General features: G+C 43.8%; 1 protein-coding gene and 1 long non-coding RNA gene across 3 annotated transcripts in view; one reads left to right on the forward strand and one right to left on the reverse strand.

Moving 5' to 3' along the window:
• Positions 1-27,345, forward strand: part of MB21D2 (Mab-21 domain containing 2) — a 59,308-nt gene that overhangs the window by 6,210 nt on the left and 25,753 nt on the right. The window lies entirely within an intron of this gene.
• Positions 4,635-19,975, reverse strand: LOC116448838. The gene is made up of 3 exons (XR_004242129.1): positions 19,959-19,975; positions 12,243-12,251; positions 4,635-4,745 (listed from the first exon to the last, which is right to left on the reverse strand). It is a non-coding gene; the product is annotated as an uncharacterized LOC116448838 (long non-coding RNA).

Consider the following 27,345-nt stretch of genomic DNA (forward strand, 5'->3'; position numbering starts at 1 on the left):
GTAATCTGCAGGTTGGATGTGTACTCAGAGACCCAGAGTAGCCCATAGACAATGTCCAGTCTGGAGGAAACTCAGAAGGTTGAAGTCCTGCCTGGACTTCTCAAAGGGAATCTCCAAGCTGGTCAATTTTTTTGGACAGTTGGTATTGTCTGTCTTAATTTTTATTTGACAAACACCAGGTTCCTGCTTTGTCTCCTGTACAGCTGAACCTTTTGCACCTTTTCTTGGGCCTTGACATGTGCATTTCGCATTTAGGTGCACATTTAGGTGCATGTCCCGGTCCTTTTGCTGCAAAGATGCTTTTCCCAGGCATACCTCTGGAATCTTTTTCTTCCCAGGTCAGACCCTGCAGGATTGGTTAGGTGAGAAAGTTCCAGGAAGAGATGTAGATCCCTCCAGTCTTGAGTTGCAAGGGCTGCTTCAGCATGACACTGTGAACAGTGATTAAGATGGCAAATTGCACCTTCAAGCATATCTGTGTGAAACCCTGTGGTGCCAGCTGCAGCTAGAGACCTGTCAGGTCTCTCTGAGTCTAAGAAAAATGACCTTCCATTGAGTCCATCACCTTTGTGTGGGTGATGCTGGTGTATGAAGCTCACTTAAGAAGCAAGAGCTGTAGCTCATTTGCTGTGAAAAGAGAGGCTTAAGAGTCGAATGCATTATATAGGGTGACATATCTCCTGAGATGGGTTTTCCCTTAGCAACAGCTGGGATGGGTTAAGTTCCATGTCCTAAAAGAAAACCATTCATTCTGCCCACTGGTAGCTTGCCCTGCTATCCTCTGAACAAGGAGAAAATTCCTTGAGAGTGACAGTCCCTTCATGTGTACAACATACCATATTACATTTAGACTGTCTTTAATTTGCCTGTCTTTGGGGTATGAAACAAGCAATAGAGTAGGTGGAGTTCTGGGGAAGCAAAGGGGAGTATCTGCCCTGTTTTTTTCCCTTGGAAAAGCAGAGGACCTATCATGGGAGCTAAGCAGAAAGCAGTTTAGGAGGTTGAATTCACAGAATGTCCTTTAGTGGGAAAAGAGCAGTGAGCCTGTGTGGGAGCAAGGGTGAGAGGGCTGGAAAATGACCTCTAGCTGCATGTCTCAAGTTATTGGTCCAAGTCTTGTCCTGATGACTTGTAGTGTGATGTGAGTTCAGGAGCTGAACTGTAGCTTTATTGGAACTTACAACTATATTTCATAGGTTCCCCATCTTAATTATGTATTTTATATCCAGTGAAGCTTTATGACTTCTGTTAACAGAAACCTCTCTTATTATCTGACTAACAAAAATAGGGGGGTTGGCCTTGGTTTTTTTTTGTTTTTGTTTTTTTTTTGCTAGTGGAACCAGAAGGCAGCTTATGAAACATTCTAAATAAATCTTTCAGCAGCAGCTGATGTTTCAATTGACAGATGCAGCTATGGATTTTGCTGTGTTTCATTAAGAGAACTCCACTGTTTGCTTTAATTTCTACCATTCTGTTGCATTCGCTTTTACTGTAAATAGCAATTGTCCTGGACTGAGTGGATTAATCTGTGCCTTAGTCCTTCAGCCAAACTGACAGGTCTCTGAATCATGTACTTCTGCATTAGATAAACTTTCTGCAGTTCTTTCAAAGCACTATTCCAGTGACTGTGTGGTTGTATAGGAATCATTCAGTTTGAAGAAGATGGATTCCCTGCTCCCCAGCATATTTGACTTTTGAGCTTTTAATAAACACTTGATGCTAAGAAAGTTATAACAATCCTATTAAGGCATTGTTTCAACTGTCAGTCTGATTTTAACCTAATTTAAAGCATTTAATTAGTAGGTTGTTAATGCATTTTGTTATAAGCATGCTGGTGTCAAAAGTACAATTTGCATACCATTGCGTGGGGGTGATTGGTTGCTCTAAGGTTCATAATATCCATGTCTTTGACACAGCAGTGGTAGTTACTGCCACCCACTCATGTTTAGGGCTGTGGGCAGACATTTTCACAGCGTTGGGTGGCTTCAGCTGGTAGAACAGGAGGTGGGTGGCACCTATTTCAATCTAAGAAAATCATTCTGTGGGTGAAACACTGAGTCAGAGTGAGGACACCCTAGACCACTGTTCTGAACTGCCCCCAAATTTATATAGACCTGTACAAGTTTCTGAATATAATGGTACCTAGTAGGCCTTGGTACTGTGAGAAGCCTTCCTTGTCTCCTGTGCTTCAGCAGTCTGTGAAAGGTGGGGTGGTACTGGAAGAGTGGAACATCAAGGTGCTGCAGTTTTTCATGACAGGATGGTTTAATCATGCAACGCTCCCATGTAAAGGAAGTCTGGTTTTGAGAGTCTTGCTATGAAAAGTATTTAGATAATGAAGGCAAATAGTTGCCCTGTCAAAGGCTTTGAGATCAAGTACAATTCAACCTCTGTGAGAGAGATTACAACCTGACCCAGTTCTAACAAGTAATCTTATTTTGTACTGAAGGGATCCCAAAGCAAAACTGGGACAAATTAGTTTAAAGAATGCATCCTGTCCATAGTGTGCATACTGATGCAATTTGGCAGTGTCAGGCAATGTCTCTCAGTTGAAGGCATCAGTTAGGGACAGAAGGCAAGAGGAAAATACAAGACATGGCCAAAACTAGAAATCCTGCTTGGATAGCCATTAGCAGTGAATCTTTTTATTTGTTTTCTTTTTCTTGTCCGATGACAAACTTCTAAGGTCATAATTTAGTAGAAAAGTAGAGGTTTATGTGTGGGATGTCATTGATCTGCCTAGATCTTCTCTACTGTGGCTTGTAGTCAGACCAGACAGAACTTCTTCCACCCACTGATGGAGTGAGAGTTCCTAAATGATTTGGTCCAGAAGTGCTGAGCAGCTAGAAAACCCTTGCAGTTTCATCTGGAAATAACAAAGTCAGTTCTTGCTTTACTGTATAATCTGTTAGGCAGTGTGCTTTTTTTTGTTCTAAAATGTCTTCTCTCAACTCTCCTGTTCCTGTTGTGGGATCTTTTGGCACTGCTCCACAACTCTCTCTCAAGGATGGATGTTTTTATTCAGTGGTGCACATTTGACCTGGTTTAGAAAATCAGGTGCTGAGGTTGTGAAGGAGCATTATTAAACATCTATCAAAAATGCTAAGACAAATATTGCAATTAGCTTCTGTGTGTTTCCCTTCAGCACTTCTACTCCTTGCATTTTAATAGTCTGAAGAGCTATTTCTTTGTGATGCTTTGGGTAACTCCTCTTGGAAATGAATCCTGTGCTAATAGCTCTGGCTGTGTCCGATCCACAGGCACGTGCTTGGAGATGTTTTGTGTTTGTTTTGCACCTTACTAATTAATGTATAAGTTAGTGGTAGAACAGCAGGAAAGCTGCCTTTGCTGACACTTCATGAAATAATGATTTAATCCTTTGTGACACATTCCTGCTGAGTGTCAAAGCTGATAACTCTAATCTCTGTCCTTAGCTCAGTGCAAAAGGAACCTGTTCTAGAGGGCATTTTGCATGATCTAGCAAGCTCTTGTAGGTACTTTGTGACCAATTCATGTAAACTTTTTTTGTACATCGCCACTCTTGAATGTGATTGTACAGGATTGTCTGGCACCCCGAGGAGTCTGGAGCTGAGAGCAAATGAAGGACCTGACTGCTTCACATGAAATAAGGGTTGTCTTGTGAGCAGTGGGGAAATGCCCTCATCTCGTTCTAAATGCACCTCTTCCTTTGCCAGCATTCAGGGCAAGGCATGGTCATATTCATCCAGAGGTGCTCCTAGACTTTAAACTAGTTTGGAAGGGAGAATGATGGACCAAGGGGGTCTCAGTGTCCTGAGCTGGAGGACCATGACTGAGAGAATGATCTGCTCCCAGTCAACCATGAAATTGTGTGGGATCTGCTGCTCCTGCTGCATCCTTAAAAATCTATGGAGCCTGGTGGGATTCATCCAAGAATTTCCAAAGACCTGCTGATGTTATTACAAAACCTCTCTTAATGACTTTTGAGTGGTCTTGGGAATCCAAACAAGTCTAGACAAGCTGTCTAGAAGCTGGCAAACATTCCTGATTCTCAAGAAGGGCAAGAAAGAGGACTCCAGAAACTACAGGCCTGTCAGTCTCACTTCAGTGCTTGGTAAAGTTATGGAGAAGATTATTCTGGGAGGTGTTGAAAAACACTTGAAAGACAACGCAGTCATTGGTCACAGCCAGCACAGCTTCATGAGAGGAGAGTCCTGCTTGTTGAATCCAATTTCCCTTTATGACAAGGTAACCACCTAATTACCTTTCCATCAGGCACAGCATCGCCAGCCGGGCAAGGGAGGGGATTGTCCCCCTCTGCTCTGCACTGGGGCGGCCTCACCTCAAGTGCTTAGGGCAGTTTTAGGCAACACAATATAGGAAAGACATGATACTATTAGAGAGCATCCAAAGGAGGACAATGAATGGTGAAGGACCTTGAGGGGAAGCTGAATGAGGGAGGAGCAGCTGAGGGCACAGGATCTGTTCAGCCTGGAGGAGACTGAGGAGACTCAGTGCAGTTTCAGCTTCCTCCTGAGGGGAAGAGAAGGGGCAGACACTGATCCCTTCTCTCTGGTGACCAGTTACAGGGCCCCAGGAAATGGCCTGAAGCTGAGTCACAGGAGGTTTAGGTTGGATATTAGAAAACGGTTCTTCCCCAGAGGGTGGTTGGGCACTGGAACAGCCTCCTCAGGGAAGTGGTCACAGCAGCAAGTCTGGCAGAGCTCAAGAAGAGTTTAGACAATGCTCTCAGGCACATGGTGTGACTGTTGGGAATGGTGGTGTGCAGATCCAGGAGCTGGACTCAGTGATCCTTGTGGGTCCCTTCCAACTCAGCATATTCAGTGATTCTCTGAAACCCACTCCTCTTCGTTCTATGTGATTCTGAAGCCTGGGTGTGGATGCAAATCTGTATGCAGGGATAGCTGAGAAACTGCTCTGCAGTAGTTAGTCCTTGAGATACAACCAGCAAAGCTTGCTTCTGTTCCGGCATGGATTGTGAATTGCTGTTTAAAATAAACTTTTGGTTTAATGGTATTAAAAAGAAAAAGTGCAGCTCTGCAAATAGAGACGAGAATGTCACTGTAACAGCACTTCAGGGCCTCTGAAATTCATCTTTTAAAGCTGCATACAGTGTGCTGAATGGCAGATCAGGTATTGGTATTGGCCCCTTGATATAAGGCCCTTAAAGCTTGAGTTGCTGAAATATCTGTATTTTGTAGACAGTAGGGCAACCATGTGCTAAGCAATCAGTAACTAGAGGAAAATAAGAGCAATGCAAGTCTCTCTGCCAGTGCAGCATGTCTCTGACTAGCTGAATTAAATGCCCATTTTTTTTTCCAGTGTGCGAGCTGTAATGCACATCTAAGTGCATTATTGAGAAAAAGGAACCATTACAATTTGATTGAGCATCTCTCAGAGGCTTGCATTATGTAATAACTTGTCTGTAAAAGTTTGACCCTGAACCCTCTTTTTTTCTCAATACCCTGTGAATTTTTTTGGATGTGCAGTTGAAGCAACAGCATTACAGTGAAACTAACCCCTTTGACACAGGCTTATAACATCAAAGAAAGACTGTTTCTCTGCAGTTATTTTCATTGTCTTGGGGAGAGATTCATATGTGCTATATAAAAACTAAGCAAAACTATTTTCATATTATCAGAGCTGCAGAGTTACATTACAAGTTAGTCTAGAAAATCAAAGTTAAAAATAATTACTTTGATCCTCTTAAACCTAAATTCTGGCTCCAAACTGGGGCACTCATGAGTTGCTTTAAAAACTAGAAAAACCCTCTCACTCCTTCACCCAAGTCACATACAGGAGATCTGGAATCATATTTTTATCTAAGCTGCTTAACAATTCAGGTAAAAAATTCAATATTTAAAAATCTGCTCTTATGCTGAGACCAGTCTTGTAAGACATTGCTTGTATATATATGAATCACTCTATTGTTCTGTGTATGTCACCAAGTTCTCAATTTCTTTTAAGTAACTCTACCTTTAAAATGTGTATATGCCTTTATTTTATTCTGTGTGGAGGTCTCACCCCCTCCCAACAGAGCTGTTCCAGTGTGACAGGCTTCACTGGGCCAAGGCCAGCACTGCTTGGCGAGGACTGTAGGAGTCCTATGGAAGAGATTTCTGTCTGAGGGAGACAGGAGTGAGGGAGACAAATGAAGAAAATCCCCAGACCCACAGCATGTTGATAGACCTCCTGTTGTTCTTAATTCGTGTCTGTTAATGGCACTGGTTTCCGCTGTTGTGCACCAAGACAATAATAAATAACAACCCTTAGCATTTATATACCACTTCACAATTTTCAGTGTGTTCAACACACATTAACTAATTCAGCTGAGATGCACAGATTCTGTGAACAAAACTACTCTTCTTGCAGCCCAGGGGAACCTTTTATTACAACTGGGACAAGGCTTTTCTTTTTACCCTTAACTGGAGCTGTGGCAGTAATATTCTGTACAGAGCCTGTGTCTTTCTTCCTGAAGGTTTCAAGCATTTGCATGTATCCCTGTTTGCACAGGAATTGGACTACTCCCAAGTCGTATGTGATACTATGAAAAAAAATGTGCAGGAGACTTGTCTTTATGTTTTGTGCCACAAATATGCAGACTCAGGGTTAATAGATTTGTGGTTTCAGAAGCCACTGAGTTAGCAAAGATGTGGCATCATTAAGTGCACCTTTCTGTACTTGCATAAGGCCTTCAGGGATCACCATCTCCAGTGGTGCTTGAGGCTCAGGAGGGGAATAAGGCTCTGTTCATTTTGACTACATTGGTTCATCACACCATGTGCTGAAGAGAATTGAGGATGCTTCGTGGTTTTGGTGCACTAGGTTCACCACCTGCTAGGCCACCAACCTGTCTTTTGGGGCAGGAGAAAGCTTAACAGAAGCCTATTGCCATGTAAGAGGTGTTTTGAGGGCAATTAAAGACATTATGCCCTCTTATTCATAATCCTGAATTCCAGACATGTTGTTTGGGGTCCCAGACATGCACTGGCATGATTGCAATCTGTCTGGCATTTGACTCGTTTTCTGCCTTGGCATTTTGCATATGTGTATAGAGCTGGTGAGAGGAAGTTTGGTGCATCCCTGTCTGCATCTTCAAGCTGGGCAGGATTGGTTCCACATTTTCTTTCCAAGAATAGCACCATTTTAGCATTCCATTAGGGTGACTAGAAGATAAGCATCTTATTTAATCAGGTCATATAATGTAGGATTAGTGGTTTACCTTGGAAATAACTGATTTGTAGTCTTTGTAAATTGATGCCTGGTACTTCAGAATGGCTTTAAGTTGTAACTCTTTTTTTAATCCAAGAGGTTTAGTTATAGCTAGTGGTCACACTTCTGGATTACCTCTTTGTCCAACCTTTTAATAACTTTCTGATTTAGAAGTGGTGCCTGCAGGTTTGGCCTGAAACTGATTCTGCAAGACCAGCATAGAGTATAATTTTCCTATAAATGGTTGTATGAACAGGAACACCATTAGCCTTTTAGTGATCTAATTACGCAGGAAGGTAGCAGTGCATTTTGAGATCAGAACTCTCATCTTGCTACAGCTCTTCCTTCAGCTAACAGTGCATGAGAGAAGAATAGCATGTTTCTTGCAGGTGATGATTTCTCTTTTAGTGGCTTTGATATCCTCATTTTGTGTTTGAAGGTAATGTGCAGATTGCTGGGTGGCATCACTCAAAGTGACTGACTGAGCTGCTGTTGCATGTGAAGATGTCTCCAAGACAACTAATTTCCTGGTCAAACAGCACATTGGCTTCTGCCACAGGACATTTTAAGGGAGCTGGTGAGCTGAAGGAGCAAAATATTTTAACAGTTAATTATTAGCACTGTAGCTGCCAAATGCAGCTCAGAGTCTAAGGCTGAAAATGTTCCTATTAAACACTGCAAATTAATAACTTTAAAAAAAAAAAAAGGATTGTGTTATTTGATTAGCAAACTGATTTATCAGAAAACTTCTACCAAATAAGAGGAATTAATTCTCTACCTTCACAGTTCTTTTCCTTTAGTTGCTATATGTGGAATTTACAGATCTCCTTTTACTGTCACATTTCATTGTTCTATGTCCCTGCTACCTTTCAACTTTGCTTTTTAAGTATTAGTGGGCCATTTTTTTTCTAAAAGATATCCAAAAAATCAAGTGTTTGTTTCCATTTTCCTTCTGCTCTAAAACTCAGAAAGGTTTAGTGACTCCATTCTATTCTAAAGGTAGGATAATAAAAGCTTGAAGCATTGGATTTTTTCCCCTATTTTATCCCCTCCTCCCAGTCCCCTTTGTCTCCAGAGGAGCAGTGTTACTGAACAGGTGTAGAGCATTTAGAATTTTTTCCTCTGCATTTCAAATTTTAAACTTTTCTTATTAAAATATTCCTATGCCCACCCTTTTCCAAGGTACTTGGTCCAAACCAAAATCAAAAATACCCACATTTTTTCCTGCCCTCCTTGAAATGCTTGGCTGTTCTGCTCAGCTGAACAAACCCCATCTTTGTCTTCGCTTTGGAATAAGAAACAAGCAGGCTTGTTGATTTCTGCTGCATGGAGACTCTCCTCCCTCACAGAGATGTAGTGGTTATCAGGGGTAGGGTGGGAGCTGCTGGCTGCTGTTTTCATGAGATCTCCAGGAGGCTGCTGCCGTGTGGATCTCCAGCCCCAGAGACAGCACAGACTGAAGGAACACGAGCAAAATACGCTTTGTGCAATGGTGGGTAGTGAGAGCAGAGAGACTGCTATGCTGAGAACGCTTGAAGGTTTTCAAACGAATGTGCAGGAGAGACAAGGAGTTGTGTCCCTGCCCTGACCTCTGTTCCATGGCACATCTGAACCTGAATTTTCAGCTAATAACCCCTAAGCTGCCTTCTCTGAGCGTGCCTGCATTTGCTGGGGAATTTTAGGAATGTGGACTTCAGCACAGTGTTGCTGCTGCTCACCCTCTGTTCAACTAAGAGCTTTAGAAGCTGGTGTGGGGTTGGTATTGCCAGGATAAAACCCCATTGTGGTTTGCAGTATTCTTTAACTGAAGATTTATTTTCCTGGGTAAGGTTCCATTTAGAACAGCAGGAGTCAACATCAAAGAGCTGGAGAAAGGCCTCTTCCCTTTCCCTGACACAGCACAGCTTCACCTCTCTCCCTTCACCATCCCCTCTCCCAATTCCTTTGTTTTTAAGGCATTACAACTTTAGTGACTGAAATATTGAAGGGACTGTAGGTAGTGTTGTATTGCTCACAATTACAGGGCAATTGATCTAAGGAGGTAAGAGGAGAAAGCCTGTGGGAGGGTAGAGCTGGTATCACTGATGCAAACCTCTCTTTTGATGTCCCCTCCATGCTGATGCAGCTCCATCTTTAGCCTCCACCTACTTAAATTGTTCCTGTTGGAGGATGTGGGAGGTCTGCTCTTGACCCATATGGGAGGAAGTTAGGAAACCGGTCATATAGGCCCCATCACCTGCTTGGCTTTGTGCACGGCTCTGTGAACTGTGTGCCTTTTTCTGCGTGTGTCTCACAGGGCAAGGCAGCAGGAGTCTGTGGGTTTGTTTTGTAGCAGAAGTGGTAACAAGGACACTCCTTAGTCAATCCCTGTCTCTGTTTCTGGTGGATAGTTGAAGGTCCTCCTATTTGCTTTGAAAACCAGCTGACAAAGGAAGGCAAAGCAATTTGTGTCCTCAGCATGGCAGAATAATCGTGTGACCAGCATCTCTGAAAGATCCCAACAGCGCATCTTGGAGTCTCATCCAAACCGTGTGAATTCAGAATTCCTAGACATGCAGGCGTTCAGTGCCACACTTGATAACTAGTGATTCAAGCTATTTGAGATACTAAAGGCAGTATGAGAAGCAACCTTTGACCAAAATGAAAACCCAGGGTGATTCTGGAGGAAACTGTAAGATTGTTTTCAAGGCTGATGCTATTCTGTTGTGCATCAAGGAAGATAATGTTCCAGATTTGCACTACAGTTCAGCATTGTTCTTCCTTATTCCTCATTTCTTGGCCCCATCTATTTTAACTGGCAAATATTGGTTGCTTGAGCACCTCCTTTCGTGACCCTGTATCTACTCATCTAGGTGCTGGACAAAGCAGGGGTTTGAAGCAATCCAGGGCTTGTGTTCTGTATAAAATGCACTTAAATTTGTTCCTGGTCATCTTGCAGCAGAGCTATTTGTGCCCTGCCTATGGCCTGGCTTGCAAGCTGCAAATGTCTGGACAGGATTTATTGTCTCTGACCATAAAATTTTAAACTGCTTTTAATGGTTGATGTTAAATCACTGCTGCCCTGATTCCAATCTCTCTGCAGAATTTCTGAGTTCCTAGGAAGGCATTTTCTCGGCCAGCAACCTTTGGTTTCTGAGAAGGATAGAGGCAAGTTACAGGGCTGTTCACAGGATGATGAAGCACTAGTTTGGTGAGGGACCTGTGTGCTGGCCAATGTCCAGGCATCTGTCTGGCTCCAGAGAGCAGAGCCAGGCAGACCTGGTACGGCAATGATGTGACTGAGGGATGTTTGTATTGGTGTCTGGGTGCAGACACTCCGCTGGGACACAGGAACTGAGTGTCTCTGCTCTTGGCTTTGTTCCTCACTGATTGAAGTATCTTTGATGCAGCAAGAAAACTGAAATTCAGTGTTTCAGCACTGAGCTGCTTACAACAAGCTATTTTGTTTTTGTACATGTCTAGTAAATACTGAACTGTTCAGTGTTGTCACTCAGTGTGGCTTTGTCCCTTGCTGCTGGGAGTCTGTATAGATTTCTCTTGAGACTGGTGAAATGCTTCCTCCTCATGAGATGCACGCTGTTCTAGCTGAGGCTGTTGTCTGTCACCTTTGCCTAGAGAGCAGTGGAAGCACTAAACCAGAATCTAATGTTTCTCAAATCAATTAATAGTCTTAAAGCCCTTTTCATCAACATGCAAAGACAGCTGTGGCAGATGGACAGGAGATGACTTCCTTGCCAAGGAGGGGGAGATGCCTTCTTCTATGCTGCAGATGTTTGCAGGGGAGGCAGAGAGCCATCCAGGACTTCCCACTCTCAGGCCTATGCACTTTACGCTGCTCCATCTTCCTCACAGTAACCTAGCTTTCCATTTCATCAGCAGGAGTACTGTTTAGCGTGTTTTGCTTTAACCCAAAGCTGGACATCATAGAAAATTTTCATCCAAGACTAGGCTGGTTGGAATTGTTTGACATCAGCATATCAAAAAAGGTTGCAAGAATTTACAGTATGCTGTGATAGTTTTCCAGAGCTTGTGCTTGACTGAAGCAAGATAATGCCTGTCTCTAATATGCTGTTTAAAACCACGGTTCATAGCAGTGCTTGTAGTGACAGCAGTTGGAAGCAATCTTCTGGACCAGAGTAGCCAGAAGCTTAAAACCATCTTATATTTGATAATTTTCATCTTCTGGAAGATCTGTGCTATCTAACTCGGGGGTTATTTCACTTCCCTTATGGTGGGCAAGGCAGGCTATTATCAGTAGAGACTGGTGATTAGGGTTTAAGCAAAACCACTTTCAGCAAGAATGCTTTCCACAAGTGGTTCTGCCTGTCTGAAGTTAAAAGGAGACTCTGACTTTTTCTCTGCTCATTCTCACACCTCTAAAGGTTGAGCAGTCCATTTCAACAGTGCTGCCGTATGGCTTCTTCCCATATTAGAAAGGAAGGTGCTGAGTATGGGCATCCCAGGGTGCATGCGTCTGTCTGTCTGGACCTGTCCCATCAATTAAACAGGAGCTGACGTCATATTTGAAGGTCAGCTGTTTTATAACCTAATATTACAATATTTTTTTCCTCTGGGTTTATTATCTCTCTCCAACCTGCAGCTCGGCACCATCTGGTGCAGGCACACAAGGGAGAAAGATTAGAGAAAGTAAAGCAGCTTTGTTCGCTTCCCCCATTGCTTCCGATGTACAGAGGAGTCGGCAGTCTCTTGCAATATTGAATTTTAAGTGGTGGGAAGGGCTGGATCCTCTTTGCTGTCTGAGGGAGGGAAAAATAGTCTGTGCTTACCAGCGATCTGTCAGGAAGTGTCTCAGGACTCCACTTACTGTAGCCACAAAGTGCAGTTTGCTGCATTTTAGTCTATATTTAGTCTTGGTTTTTTATGACCTGTTTTTCCCAGCACACATATTTTCTTTACCTGTAAATTGCCAGAAGCACTCCTAAATGAGGTGCATGTGCAGTGCTAACCCCGCCTAAAGTCTCCTTTGGAGGTGAAGATCTCCGAACACCTGAAGTGCATTTACACCTGACAGAGCCAGGCTGTCACACCACAAGCATGTTCTGCCACACCGAGATAGCTCCATTTTCCCTGGTGGCACCTGTTTGCACAGACCAGGGAAGTGAATGTTTACTTACCCAGCCTCAGCCTACAGGGAAGACATACCAGTTGTTTCCATTTCATAGGCAGGGTTGGGTTGCACACAAGCTTCACCCTCTCTCCCATCCTCCCTCCTTCTTTTTCTCTGTCCATCTAGAGGTGTGATTGCTTTCAGTCCAAACTGCATGATGATTGTTTTCTGGAAAAGCAAAGGTCTTTCCTTTCCAGTAATAAAATGATAGTAATTCAAGAATGCTGATCTCCTTGTTTCCAAATAAATTTCCTCTTTTGAAATTCTACTGTTGTTAGTTCAAGATTCTTTATATAATGGGAGAAGCTAGAAACTAATGTCATTTTTTCTTAAAAGAGTAAAACTAAAACTAAATCTCCTCAAAACCCCCGAGCTGATCTATTCTCCAGAAATTAGGAATTCGTATGAAGTGCCCTTGACCTAACAAAACCACAGTTTAGGAGAAGGCTACACAGAAGCAGAGGAAAGGTGGACATAAAAGTGTCTCTATGCCTTATGATACAGTGCCATACATATGCCATGAATCACAGTCAGCCAATTGTTTTCGTAATTAAACTTTTTTATTTGTGTCCATCTGTTTGTGTCCGACAGTTATCTATCCTTTCCCAATAGCCAAATACAATAGTTATTTATGGCTAAAGAAAATTTGTTTCAAAATAGTCAAATGCAAACTTTGCAACATTGAAGAAAAGCAACAAGATACCAGTTTGCAAGTACGCCTGTTTTTCCTGTCCCCAGCATCTTGATTTACACAAGGTTCTCCCTAGGGAAGATCCATAGTAAATGGAACAATGGTTCCTGCATTTCTTGACAAGTTTTCAGGTTTGTGAAGTGCACTTTTCCAAGTAGTGAGCCAAACTGAAGTCTCCACACATGACAGTGAAGAGTTGAGAAGACAGATGCACACAATGGAGGGCCTGACCATGTTACCACAGTCTTCCTAGTGTGAATCCTCATCACCTTGAAGTGAGCTTGAAAATGGTGCTATGGATTCTCATTTGCAGCTTAACTTTGAAACCAGTTGTTGTAAGTCCTGTTAATATTTTTTAAGACCGTTCTTGAAGTAATTTTAATCACTCACAACAGTTTACAACACGTTTTGTTTCCAGTTCAGACTGGCTCTGTTTTCTCTATATTTAAGCACTATGTAAGTAAAAAACCCAAACCTTTCTTTGTGCTATCTTGCCATGAGGGAAGACTAGAGCTAGGAGATACTGAAATGGTGTTTGAGGAGAGAGAAGGAAAGTGTGTGAAAGGTTTGACTCTTTTTTGCAAGTTTGCTTAGTTGTTTTTAGTGCCCAAGAGAAACAGAGAGATGAAATTTTTTTATTATTCAGGTCATATTGTGGCCTTTGCAACCTAAAATTCTCTTAGACATATTGCTTATGTACTTCTAGTGCTCTCTCCAAAGAGACCTCTCACTTCCCTTTTCAAGGACAGTGTAAGACAGTAGTGCTTGGCTTGGATCACTGCAAAATCCTCTTATCTGTCTGCTCTCATTTTATTTTTCCTCCAACTCTTACAGTGTCTTCATTGGCATTGAAAACATGCAGCCAAGGTTGATGAGGGCAAAACTTAAGCTTTACCTTAACTTCTATCTTAACTCTTTGCAGCTTTTTTCAAGGAGGTCTGTGAGTGAGCAGAGCTATTAAATCCTTCTCTTCTTAATTTTTTTTTTTTTTTTTTTAATTTCTGTCCCAATGCAGCAAGTAGTTTTAATCTGCCTTTTAGAGAGCTGAGAGTTCAGTCACTGATTTGGAATGGCATACTGTGCCTGGTGGTGCTGGGCACTCTGCAAGGAGCTTGGGTTCCTCCATCTCTTTAGTTTTTTCTTCTGGACACCAGAGGATGCATACACATTATGATTACTGCAGGTGAAGTTGTACTTGCTGGATTGCCAAATGTCAGGCTTCAGAAAAGAGGCAGCATGATAGCTGGCTTTGCTACCCAAGACTTCTGTCCCAGAAGAGGGTCCTTGTGGCTCCTGGTGCTGTGACCAGCAAGGCACCCACACTGTCTGATGATGTCCTGGCAGGGAATGAAGCAGCAGTGCTATTGCACCTGATACATATCCAGCAGAGCCATCCCACAAGGGTCAATGGTTAGCGGTAATATTTAAACCAGCTTTTCATGCTGAAATAGAGGTTTTTGGTTTATATTGCCAGTACCTCTAGGACTTCTTGGTTGGGGACAGAGCCCCGTTGTACTTCAGTTTGTGTAAAGATCATTTGAAAACTGCAACCTTTGCTTTTAAGATGTTTTCAGGAAATAAGTAGCAGAAGCATTTTTAGTAGTCTTGTGCCTTCTGCTGCTTTGTTAACTTTCACTTTCATTGGGTTGTATTAACCATTGACTGGACTGTTTGTAGTTTCTTGGTGTTTTGATTGTTTCTCTCTGCATCTCAGCAAAAATCCCTGCTGACAGTCTCTCAGGGTTTGTCTTATTTGTTTTTGGAGGTTCCTCTGTTCAGGGATTTGGCAGGGATTTGCTCACTGTCTCTAGTAATAGTTGAGGTGGTTTAGTGAGTTATGAAGAATAAACTGGACTGATTTCCCTTTTGCAATCAGGCTGAAAAGCTGATTCCCTTGGTATGCAGCATGCTCAAGGCCATAAGCCCAGCTGCTATCAATTTTACCTTCTCCTCCTGTGAAATTGCTAAAGAAAAGATGTTTTCCAGATCATGTGTGTGGAACAGATGTGGCTTATATTACTAGATGATTCAGCTAAGACTGGTGCCAAAACATTTTCCAGAACTCTCAGCTGGGAGTTGTGTTGAGAGAAGGAATAACTTGGTAGAAATGCTGGGCTGGCTCTGCCATCCATGTCTGTAACTGCAGCCACATCAGGTACAGTTCCCTTTGATGTAGCAAAGGCCTAACAGAGTGATGGGATGAGGGGTGCACAGAGGTCTTGTGCCATGATGCCAGGGAGGCATGGGAGTGACCAGAACTGGGTGCTGCCAGCCTGAGAACCTGAAAGAAATACAGAAATGTATTTGCAATAGGCTTGGTTAATGTGTGGAGGTGCTTACACACAGACTGTGTGTGCTGCTCCCACTGCAAGTGTTCCTTTATAGTCAAATACCATCAGCACAGAGATCACCGGGATCCTCTTGGCCAAATGTATTTCCTTCCACCTTCTGCTGAGATGGAGAAAATTCTGTTTTCATTAATAGGAATGTGATTAGCTCACCTATTTTTCCCTTTGTAGTCACACTTGGCAGTTTCCCAGAAAGCCACTGGAATGAGCTTTTCTAAGGCTATATGTATACATAGAATCATGCCAGAGATGGGACTGGGCAGTTGCCTGAAAGTCACATTTGTTTGTTTAAAACTTGCTTATATGCAGACTGAGGAGTGCAGAGAATGAGCAGAAGTGCTTGATCAAATTCAGTCAGTATGTCTTAACAGCATGGCTCTTTGGACTTTACTGCTGATGTTGTACATTGGAGCACTTTAACCCTAAACCTGGTTAAATGTTTATACATGGCTGAAGTCCAAGTGAAGTGTTCTGATGGTGGTGCCTGGGGAGTATAGCCCAAAGAGGAGAAACTGGTTATTTTGTAATCCATAATAGGGAAGTCTTAATCTCAACTGCTGAGCAAGACATGGTTTTACTGCACACAGGGCATTTATGGGGAATACAGTGTAGCAAGGCTTAGTACCAGAGAATGTGGAGTCTATAGTCTTGTGTCTATGACTGTCAGAAAAGACATTTGTGCAAAATGTTTGCAGGGTACCAGCAGCCTCCACCAGCCAGAACATGGGGTACTAGTAGCCTCACTCATGGATGCATCAGAGGAAGGAAATGTCTACAGGGGATGGTGGGAATTGTCTCTTCTCCATGTTCCCAGAAAAACTTTAGCTCTGTCAGTCTTCTGCTGAAATACATACTACATTCTGCCCTAATAAAGAAAACTATAGGAAGAACTAAGGGTTTTTTTCTGCAGCTGCTGAGTCAGGAGGGGGTGGAGATGAGAAACTCAGGGTTGTCATTCTGGTCCCATGGGAAAGCAGTTCACAGCTTGGCACGATAGTTGCTCTCAGTATTTGTCCTCTGGGAGCTCATTCTGTGGTTTAGCAATCCTATCTACTTTCCATTAGAAATTAGGATACCTGCCTATTGCTGTTTGGTTCTGGACTGTGGTCTATAAATCAGATCTCCTGTGGCCGTGAGCAGAGCAGCCAAAAAAGTAGTCTCTACCCAATGGCACTGCTACAGCTCCTGGTAATTTGAAAGAGGTCAAGTGTGGCAGGCTTGGGCTACTGCACACTGTTGCAGGCAACCTTGGTATTCCGTGGGAGATGGTGATCTTTTGAACAGTGGATGGTGCTCCCCATGCTCTGTAGCTGCCTGTTGAGGGGGCACTGTTTGCACACTCTGCCATGCCTCTTTCTATGGAATTATTAAATAAGGCAGTTGGGATCCCAGCTGTGCTCTGGCTTCTTTTGTGCTTAAAATGTCTGTTCTCTATCCAGCCAGAGGAGATTTTCATGCAGCTCAGAGTTCAGGGGCTGGTGCTTTCAAAGCAGGAGGCTTGATGTCCTTTCAGGTTAGTAAGGGCAGGCTCTGTCAGCAAATTCTTGCAAAGGTTCTTTCACTTTTTTTCCAGGAAAGCTTTTTCCTGCCTTTGCCTGTGAGCAAAAGGCGGCACCAAGTGGCAAAGAGACTGGGCTCATGCCGCAGGGCTTCAATGGCAATTCAGTTGCATCTCTTGCATTTTTTGGTGATGCTGATGGAAGAGCTTGCAGTAGGGGCGGGGTTAATACTGCTTTTGTGTTGCTACCAAGTTACTTTTAATGATAGAGTACTTTTTGGCCCCTGGGATTTCACACAGAACTGCATGCATGCTTTGGTGCTAAGCAGTAAAATGCTGCATATTGCAGACTGAGGTGTCCCTTGATAGGTGAAAAACCACCCAGTAACCACAAACCCAATCCCAGCTGGATACAAAGATGAAGTAAAACATATTTACCAAGTTTATAATCACTTTTATCACAAAGATTCTGAATTAAAGTGTGGGTGCTATTTGGATAAAGAGGCTGTTTCATGTATTCCAAGTGTGAAAGTTTTTAGTCACTCTGAATAAGTTGCTGCAATATCAGAAGTTTGCAGTCTCCTCCCTAGCTCTGCAACCATTGAATAGTGGAGAGGATAGAGTAAGCAAAAAATATTATTTGAAGGAAACTAATTTCTCTCTGCTCCACCTCTTCCTGTGAGCAAAAGTAGGGGGAAGGCACAATGAAGACATCTGTTCCTTTGAACCCACTCAGAGACTTGCTTGGTAATAAAACTAGGGGAGAGGAGGAGAAGCTATTGGTGCTGCTCAAGTGGTTGCTAATTGCTTTGAGTACTGAGGGGGTGAGCTTTTATCATGTTGACCTTCTTAGGAGATATTGAAAAGAAGCTGGCACTGACCTCTGCCAGGATTTAAATCCAGGAGGTTCAGAATCCCTTTGTGCCCCTTTCAAAGAGGAGACAAATCTCTGTGGTAGCCTCACTCTCTCCTTGCCTCAGGGTAGGCACCTCAGCTGTACTGACCTAGATACTGCGCTCTGCTCTCCTGGATGAGCCCTTCACTGCCTGTGTAGCACCATGATCAGGGCTGCAGCAAACTAAACGGGAGTCTTGCAGATAAAAAAATTATCCTGTGCCCTGAACTCCAAGCATGCCCTGACTCACATCCACACTTTGCTCTTGTTATGTGTAGTGCTTAAAATCTTGTGTGTGACACAGGGCTGCAGGGTCCTCCCCATCCCCCCACTCTTCCTGCCTAATCTCATTGTGCTGCTTAGTCACAGCAAAGACCCCTCTAATGGGTTTAAGTGGCCATGCTCCTGGCTGGCTGTGCTGTGCTTTCTGTCCAGCCTGGGATGGTGTGTGTAAGTAAGAGATGAAGCTGCACACACCTACTGCCTCTGAGTCCTCCTGAGTGTCAGCAGGTGCCTGCATGAAGATTAGATTTCCCTCTAAGTGTCATATCTGGAAACAAAAGCCTGTTAAAAAAATGCCAAGGGGGTGATACATTATTCTCAAGCTAACAAAACGTGGCCGAGAACGCTTCTGTGAACCTGGCCACAGAAGGCAGGGGCAGATGGTTCCTTATGAGCCTTCCCAGGCCCTTAAAAGTGTCGTAATGCATAAACCAGTGGTTGTGGCACACACTGGCACGGGTAAGGTTGATGAGGGACATTCTTCAGCTGTGGATTTCGTGTCTTCTCTGTATTCTTCCATGACATTCTCCCTTAGCTAGCGAGGAGCTGTCAGAGAAAGGCCATTGGGAGCTGGTATAAAGTATATAAGCCTGGAATGTTTGTTCAGAGTGGGAATGGCTCTGACTTAACCAAAGGTTACAAGCAGGCAGCTTCTAAAGAGAAGAAAGATGTCTTTGTGCGGTGATGCAAGGAGCAGGTTTGCCAAACCCACACAGTGGAGGAGAAATAGGGACTTTGTTACTGTAGGTGGCGTTGGAGCATGATGATGTGATTTAAAGTTATGGGGTTCTCTAATTTGTGGCTATAAACCATAGGAACACAGGGCTACGGGAGCCCCCAAATACCTCCCTAAGCAGTAATTGGTGACATAACATTAAGGCAAGACACAGCACCACATCATTACAGTGCACAGAGTGTGAAGTTGAGCAAGGTAGAACGGCTAGGCTGCTTTAGGGGGTTGAAAAAGAATGAGCCGAGCATTGACAGAAGAGAGGCAAGTGAGACTGGTAAAGCAATAGGCAAGAGCAGAGGCTGGTACTGAACTAATCTTGTGAGCTAAATAGGAGTTTGTTTCAGAATTATCACTTGAAATATTAAGCAGTGGAGACTAAGGTGTTAAATGCAGTGTCCCTAATAGGCACAGTTGTCCCACACCCCAGGGACCCTCTGACTGCAGGATTTCAAAAAATAACCACCAGAAAGAACCCTGTGTTTTTCCACACAGTGTTTTGATCCCCCTTCTCCCATGTATGCCATAGAGCATCTTGGGGTGATGCAAAGAGAATTTGGAGACAGATTCACCCTTAGCAAGAGGATTAGGTGGGAAAACCCAGCATTCCTACATCACTAAGCTCCACAGAAGGAGACAAGTGCCTCTACAACAGAAGACTGCTTGATGCCTGCACAAAAGCATGTAATGTGTGCAAGAGCTTATTAAGGGAGAGGGACACAAAGAGAAGGATGTAACTGATGGGCCACTCTCTACCAGAAAGACATCGAGGTGCTGGAGCTGTCCAGAGAGGGGCAATGGAGCTGGGGAAGGGTCTGGAGCAGAAGTCTTATGAGGAGTGGCTGATGGAACTGGGGTTGTTTAGCCGGAGAAAGGGAGGCTGAGGGGAGACTTGATTGCTCTCTGTTCACTGCCTGAAAGGTTGTAGCCGGGTGGAGGTTGGTCTCTTCTCCCTGGTAACAAGCAATAGTCCGAGAGGAAGTGGCCTCAGGTGGCATGAGGGGAGGTTTATGTTGGGTATTAGGGAAAACTTCTTCATAGGAAGGTTTTTCAAGCATTGGAACAGGCTACCCAGGAAAGTGGCTGAATCACCATACCTGGACATAATTAAAAGATTGTACATGTGGCCCTTAGGGACATAGTTTAGTGACAGACTTGGTAGTGACAGGTTAACAGTTGTACTTGATGATCTTAAAGGTCTTTTTCAACCTGAACGATTCTGTGATTCTATGAACATCGGCAATGCAACCTGTACTGAGAGTTTGTCTTGGAATAGGCCAGGCTTGTTCCCTCTTTCCTCTATCAATCTCTGGACAGTACTGAGTTAATGAAGATTTGTATGCAACACTAGTAAGTTTGGACTCTACTGTGTGCTGGGACTTAGAGGACTCTTGAAAGAAAAGGCTGGGAAACAGAACCTGTGAAGTATTGTTCTCCTTTGTCCTTTTGTGAAGTGCTAGCCTTGGGCCTGAAATGTCCTGGGTGGAAAAATTGCTTCGAATAACCCATGATGCTGCTGGCTGCATGGAAGTGAAATCTCTGTGCAACACTGCTCTCCTTTCTCGCTGCCTTTCAAGACAGAGCTTGGTGCAGATCCGCGTGGTGCTTCTAGGAAGAGCAAACAAAGGGTTGCAGTAGTGTCCTGGAAGCTGCTGCCTGGCCCACAGACCTCTCTAGTTAAGGGGAGAGTCTAGCCTTGGGAGCTTGCACCCAGATTCCCAATGAGACCCCTGTCAGATGGTTCCTCAGGAATGCGAGTCGCTGCTGTCCTCCACAAAGCGTAAGGTTCCAGCCACTGTGTAGGGAACCACAGAGCTGTTGGGCACTGCTTTGGAGGATGTTGGTGCTCAGTGCTGCTGCCAGGCTGCCTGGGATCCAGGATGGAAGCAGGTTCTGGGGAGTGCCACCCCACAGGCTGTCAGGAATAATCCTCTCCTGCTGTCCTGTGGTAGCACAGTTAAGAGACACCTCAAGAGTTTTTCATCCTCTCCTGAAACAACCAGACAGCTGGCTTTACAGGCAGAGGGGTGGGCTCAGTAGGCAGTCGCTTCTTCTCTGAGGTGATTGTAGCTCTAGTCTGACTGATACATAGCAGGGTGGGATGGACAGGGAAAGTGGGTTTTGCTAACAAATTCCCATATCTTCCCTTTAGTCCTGACAACATTCTTATATTACAGCTCTTCTTACAAATCTCCCATGTATCACCTTTAATTTAACAATGCACAAGCTGAACATAGTTTGTCAGTTCTTTCCCCTGGAGCAGGGTTTGTTAGCCAGCAGTGCCAGAAGGGATGTGTGTGCCCTGGTGCCTTCCTCTCTGCCCCAGTCTCTGTTCTGCAGTGGGACTTGTCTGGACTGATAATGTTCATACCATTTACAGAAGCACTCTGCCCAGACTTGTCATTGCCTGGTAGTGAAGATTTTTTTCTGATCATCAGGCCTGGGTCAGTATATAATCTTTCTCTTCCTTCTAAAGCAGCTATAGAGCAGCCCAAACTGTTAAGATACTCCTTTAGGCTTAAAATAATGAACTGGCCCGTGGCATTTGCAACTGCAATCTAGAAGGAGTCTCCCCTATGTGCTTTACTCCTTTTTCACTTGATAGGAACGACAGTGAGTGGGGTGGAAAGGGTGATTTGATATGAATTTTGATTGTCTTCCATGCTGCAGAAGAATTACAGGCACCAATAAACTTAGCAGGTGGCCACTGAAATGCAAGCATTTCTCATGACCCATAGCTGCAGCACAGTGCTTGTTGCCCCATGACACATGAAGGTTAAAATACAAATGGGTTTAAAAGGAGTTGTGCAAATTCATAGACAATTTGCCTGTCAAGTGACTATTTAGCATTTACAAGGCTGCATGCAGAAACCTCTTAGCCACACACTGCTGAAAGTTGGGGAAGGTGTGTCAGAGGAGGTATTGCTGTAGGCTCTTCTTAGGCTACTCTGCCTTTTCACACTTGCCCTTGAAGTTTCTAGTCCTTCTCACTGTCACACAGTCTGTGTTCAGTGAACTGATCCAGGATTGTTTTTCTAGTATTGTTGAACACTGACTGTTTCTTTGCCACAATCTTTCTCCCACCCTGTCATTTTTCCCTTTCGCACAGACTTGTCACACTGGCATCCCAGTCAGAGCCTGCTTGTGTGAGGCATCACCCTAATGAGTGCTGGAGCTCATAGGTTCCCTTTTCACACAAGCAGGGCAGCTGCTCCAGTGTGGGTGAGAGAGGAAAAGTAGATGCAAGTATCATGAGCAATAACAGTGTTTAAAAATAAATGGCACAGCCGTTCAGTTGTGCAGACAGATCAGCTGCTTGGCTTTTTTCACTCGTGTGAGCTTCTTTGATGTGGCTGCCGTTGTATTTTGCAGCTCGATACCTTCTCATTCCTTCTTCATTTGCTGAGCCCTTGTCTCCAGCACTTTGACTAAAAGAATCTCCAAGCATGTTAAAGAGATAAATGCATGTTTTCTGACTTCTGAAACAACCCTTACTCACAGCAGTGGAATTTAAAGTATATTATCCACCCCCTTTCTCAGACCCTCTTTTTCAAGGGGTTTGGATATGGAACTCAAGAGTTCTGCTAACAGGAAGGTAATGCTGCTGAGTGTTTGACCAGTGTCTGAATGGGTGGCTTGTACAACAGAGGTCCTTCTCTCTGAGATCAGCCAGGGATGTGCTCTGTAGCAGACTGTGGGGCACAGTCTTTTTGAAAGATTTTGATCCAAAACATGTAATTCACAAAGCTTGTTTTGCTGGAACAAATGTTATGACCAAACATGAACAGCTCTTTGTGGGCCTGATCACTTGTGTGTTTCTCTACCTTCCCCTCCCCCATCCACTATCCCCTCTGCTAATTGCTTTTCATCAGTTTTATCTAATATTTATTAGTAGGCAGGGGTGTCATCAGCCATTCATTAGATTTCTGTTAAAATGGCTTTTTCCGTGGCAGGAAGTTCAGGCTCTGGTGTCCATTCTGTAAAACTGCAGGGTGGAAAGAGATTTCCCAAGTTGGAAATCTGCTGCAGTTGGATACCTTTTGGCCAGGATTGTTAGGTGAAGGCCTGATAATGTTCAGTGCTGGATTTTTTCCTCCTACCCAACTCTTCACACACATACACACATGTTGCTGGGTTTCTATTCCAGTCCTATTTCTGATGCCCCAGCCCTCGCTCTGCCCCTGTTGCCTTAACACCCACCATGGGGCTTTGAGTGAGACTTTGAAACACACACTGGGTCAGCTTCTTCACCTCCAACAGCAGGTGACACAGATGGCTGGGTTGATTTTTAAGGCCATACATATGTGTTAGGTTGCCCTAGTGTGTTTTTGTGACTTTAGAAGCCTGTGTGCTCAGAGGTCATAAAATACTAGTCTATGTGCTACAAAAACTTGCCACTTAAAGCTCTTTAAGAACTATTGCATTCTGCTAGGACTGCTTATATATGTCATCTAAACTGTCTTCTCAAAACGTCCCATTAACATGTGACTGTTCTCAAAACCTGCATGCATGACCTTTCTGGCATATGCAGAAGTGGTGCTATCGATTTTACCTTAGCTTTATTCCTTAGATAGTCATGAGTTCATGTATTTATTCCTGTTTATTTATTATTTGCAGTGCCCAGCTATGTAACCTCATTACCTACCTCATTCTGTAATCAGCTCTTCCCTTCTAGTAGGAAAGAAAATAAGCACGTGCAGTCTGCATTACAAATCACTGTGTGCTGGTGTATCTCAGCATTGGCAGTGGAGCTGTTCTGCTCTTCTGTGTCTCGTGAAAGCTCATGGAGTAAATGTTTTGTAGGATACAACCCAGTTCCCACTTAATGGAAAAAAAATCTTATTGGTTTCAGTGGTGTATGGATCAGTCTTCTCATCCTATGAAGGAATGTAGCTGTATTCTTCTGTGGATTTTAGCATGACTGTATTCTGAATGCCATAATGACTGCTGCAATATTAGCCTGCATGTTTTCCATCGAGGTGTGAAATCATCTTGATGTTTGGAACTGCTCAGATATTTTTCTAACCCACTGCTTATCTCTGCATGGGAGCAGCGTGCTGTAATAGCCTTAGGACTGACTGAGTATTGCATGCTACTGGACTATGAGTTCTCCCTTAATCCAGGGGATTCCTGCAGTCTTTTTGAAAACAAGAACAGGGAAAGGGGAAAAGGATGTGAGAAAGATTTTAAAAGGAATTTGTAATGAACCTTTGCAGACTAGCAGTTAGGTATTACAGGTCTGTTACTGTGGTTTTCTGTATAAACTGACTGATGTCTTACTTTGAAGCCATGCTGTAGATTTCCATCATGTTTTTAATCTTTGAAACATTATTGAAGCATATCTAAATGCTACCAAAAATTTTTCATTAACATATAATATGTGCAGTAGCTGACAATATTTAAATATAATAGATAAATATTTTTGGCAGGTATGCTTCATATACACAGTGATTTAGAAAAGCATTTAAAAATAATTTTTGTGTGTTACTAACACCTCCTGTATCAAGACTCAAAGTAAAATTCTGTAGGGTGGGTTTCCTTTCTTTATGCTGTCAGGTTTAACTTGCTGCACAGGATTCACCCTGAAGAGTTCATCAGAAACTGGTTACTTTCTCTGCTTCTGCACTGAGCCTGCTGCTTTCATGCAATGCCAAAATAGTTACTCCACATATTAACGTCACATTTTCTATAAAGAACAATCTTAATAAAACCAAGATGATGCAACTTCCCCTTCCCTTTCCTCTAGATGTAGCTTTTCTTTTTCTATCTGGTTAATTTTTGACCTTGTTTAGTTTTTCTTGCAACTGACAGCTCCCACTACTGATATGCCATTTCACTCAAAGAACCTCAGAAATCATTTCCTTTACATGGCAGAGTGGATGTATGTCCCTTCAGGGTGGTGCAGGGCACAGGCTACAGTATGCTGGCTGCCTTGTTTCGGTTCCTGTTTCAGAGGGATTTTTTGCTGTAGTGTTGCATTTCTGCAGACCACTTGTCAATCTTCTGGTATCCTTTTGCATGGCACTGGGAGAGCTAAATACCACTGAGTCAGAGGGTTAAACAGATTCTGAGGATCAGCTGCAATGGCTGAACAGGGCAGCTGAAGACAATGGCTGAAAATTTGGTACCCTGAAGTTTTAGTGACCGTGTGTAGCACTACAACAATTGCTTTTCAGATCTGGACATACCTTTGACTTTTTCCTATGGTGGCACAGAGTTCCTTTCATGGGCTCCTCCCAGAATACTGATAGCATCAGGACAGCAAGATGTATCAACAGTGTCTTCCCAGATCTGGTCGGCAGATGAGAGCAGACCTCCCTCAAACAACTCCTGCATTTTCTGGCTTTTGTTGCTCTGTGACCCATCTACCCAGCAGTGGCAATGAGCTATAGAGCCCTGCCATCCATCCCCTGCGTGCATGTGGAAATAGCAGCTTCCAGGCCACCGATGGTGACAGCCTGGGGAGAATTGTCTTGGCACAAGGAGTGCAGAAGTGCTTCACTCACATTTGGTGCCAGATGTCTACTTATTTCTGACTGCTGGAATAACGCCAGCTCTGGGGTGGGTGTGGAAAAAGGGATTTGGGCAGTTAAATGCGGGAAGGGGAAGAGAGGTCAGGCCTGGCAGCTCCTCTGTGCCTTACAGGATCTTCTTACAGCAGAAGCTTTAAGGGACTGTCTTGCTGCAAGACCCATGGGCAGCCCTATGATCTGTCCCCAGACTCATTCCTGACTACTCTCTCTTTTTAATAACTATGTGAAATATATGGAGGTCTAGCCTCACACATGCTTGGCATGAACAGAGCCAAAGACATGCCATGGGAATCATGCTCATCCTGGGAAGTCTGGCCAGGAGCACAATTGAAGCAAGTCAGATATGGATCACAGGGTCAGGATAATGATTAGTCCTACCCTTCCCCCTAGCTGTAATTAGCTGTGGTGATGTCACCCTCTGTTCTGACTTCTCACTGGCATTAATTACAGAGCTGCAAATTTCCTGCTTTTCTCTTTTAATTGCTCTCTGGGAAACTCAGAGTTTACACCCTCTGTTCAATGTCTGACAGTAACCTTCCACATGCCATGCTACAGGGCCTAACCTCTGGCCTGTAGAAATGTCTGGAAATGGGCTTGTTTGGGGTGCTTGCTCAGATGCATTTCTGAATGTGAGCACTTCTGGTTAGGAATAATCCCTCTGCTTCTCTTGAGCTTGTGTCCTTTCATCCAATTTCATTTTGTATTCAGTCCTGAGGAGAAAAAAGTGTTCAAACCCTGCAGTGAAGTTAACCCTCCCTTTAAGAGAATTCTGTCCCTCATTAGATGACCCTGTTTCTATTGGAGATAAATTCTCTGCTGGTAAGACAGGGTTTGGGAAATCTGAACTGGTGCAGTTCTGCATGGCTTGAGTGGCCTGGGATGTGTCCTAGTCCTCTGAGGACCATACAGCCCTTTGCTTGGACTCCACCTGCTTGAGGGGCTGTGGCTTGAACCCAGCCAGTAGTGCCTTGTAGTCTATCACCCATGGACTGTCATGAGCTCTGTGCAGCCTCTAATCTTTAGGGTCAAATGGAAGGAGTAAGAGAGTTCTGCTAGAGGAATGAGGGATGGAGATAACAGTAATTGCATTAAGAGTTATCAGGGAGGGAAGGACAAGCTGTTGAGGGCGAGTGAGATCCTGGGGGTCAGGAATGTGTCAGAATGAACTGGCTGGATCCCCACCAGTTCAGAGTGGGCAGTCCTGGTTAAGTGCTGACACTCCAGGTCTGCTCTATCAACCCCTTAGCCAGGCTGGTGCTGAGAGAAGGAAAGCAGCCTGTCTCCTGTGTCGGGGTGCTCCTCTGAGCAGGTGGGTGAGCAGGGCTGCCTGTACCTCCAAGCAGACTCCCCAGGCAGCTTCTGTGCTCTGTGTAGAAGCCGATGTGCTGTGGAACCAAGGTTCTACACTAATATTCATCTATTTTGGGAAGATCATAAAAATACAGTCCAGATCCTGTTCTGAGGAAACTAAATCCAGAGCATCCGTGCCCCTGATCTTCATACTTGTTTTGCAGCCGCTTATTTTCCTGGATGACTTCTCAGCCTCGTGCATTTTGCTCTGTACAGATCTCAGCAAGGTGGCCTCGTGGCTTCTTCAGTCAAGCATCTCCCGGTCAATCCTCCTTTTATTTTGGGTGCCTCTTCCCTTTCAAGTGGGGTACGTTTATGACAATAAACATCATCATTAATGTGAGGGGGAACATATCCCATAATCAGGAACCTTGTGTTTATTATACACAACTTGTTAGGGAGTGTCAATCAACTGGGCTCCCTTTGTTACTCCATAATGCATCATTAATGATGGCTGCTGCTGTGCATTTAATTTCATTGCACACAAGGGCCTTGTCTCTGTCTCCTCATCCCCTTCCCCCTCTTTATAATCACCAGCACAGAAGAAATTAATAAATCAATCCAGGATAGGAGAGCTACAGACTTGCTATAGGCTGTCTTTGATGTTCTTGCTCTCACTGAGTTGTACCTTACTCATGGAGAAATCTTTTGGACCTCAGCGGAGCTTCTTTGGGATTA

The sequence above is a fragment of the Corvus moneduloides genome, chromosome 10 (genome assembly GCF_009650955.1).
Source record: "Corvus moneduloides isolate bCorMon1 chromosome 10, bCorMon1.pri, whole genome shotgun sequence".
Classification (NCBI taxonomy): Eukaryota; Metazoa; Chordata; class Aves; order Passeriformes; family Corvidae; genus Corvus; species Corvus moneduloides.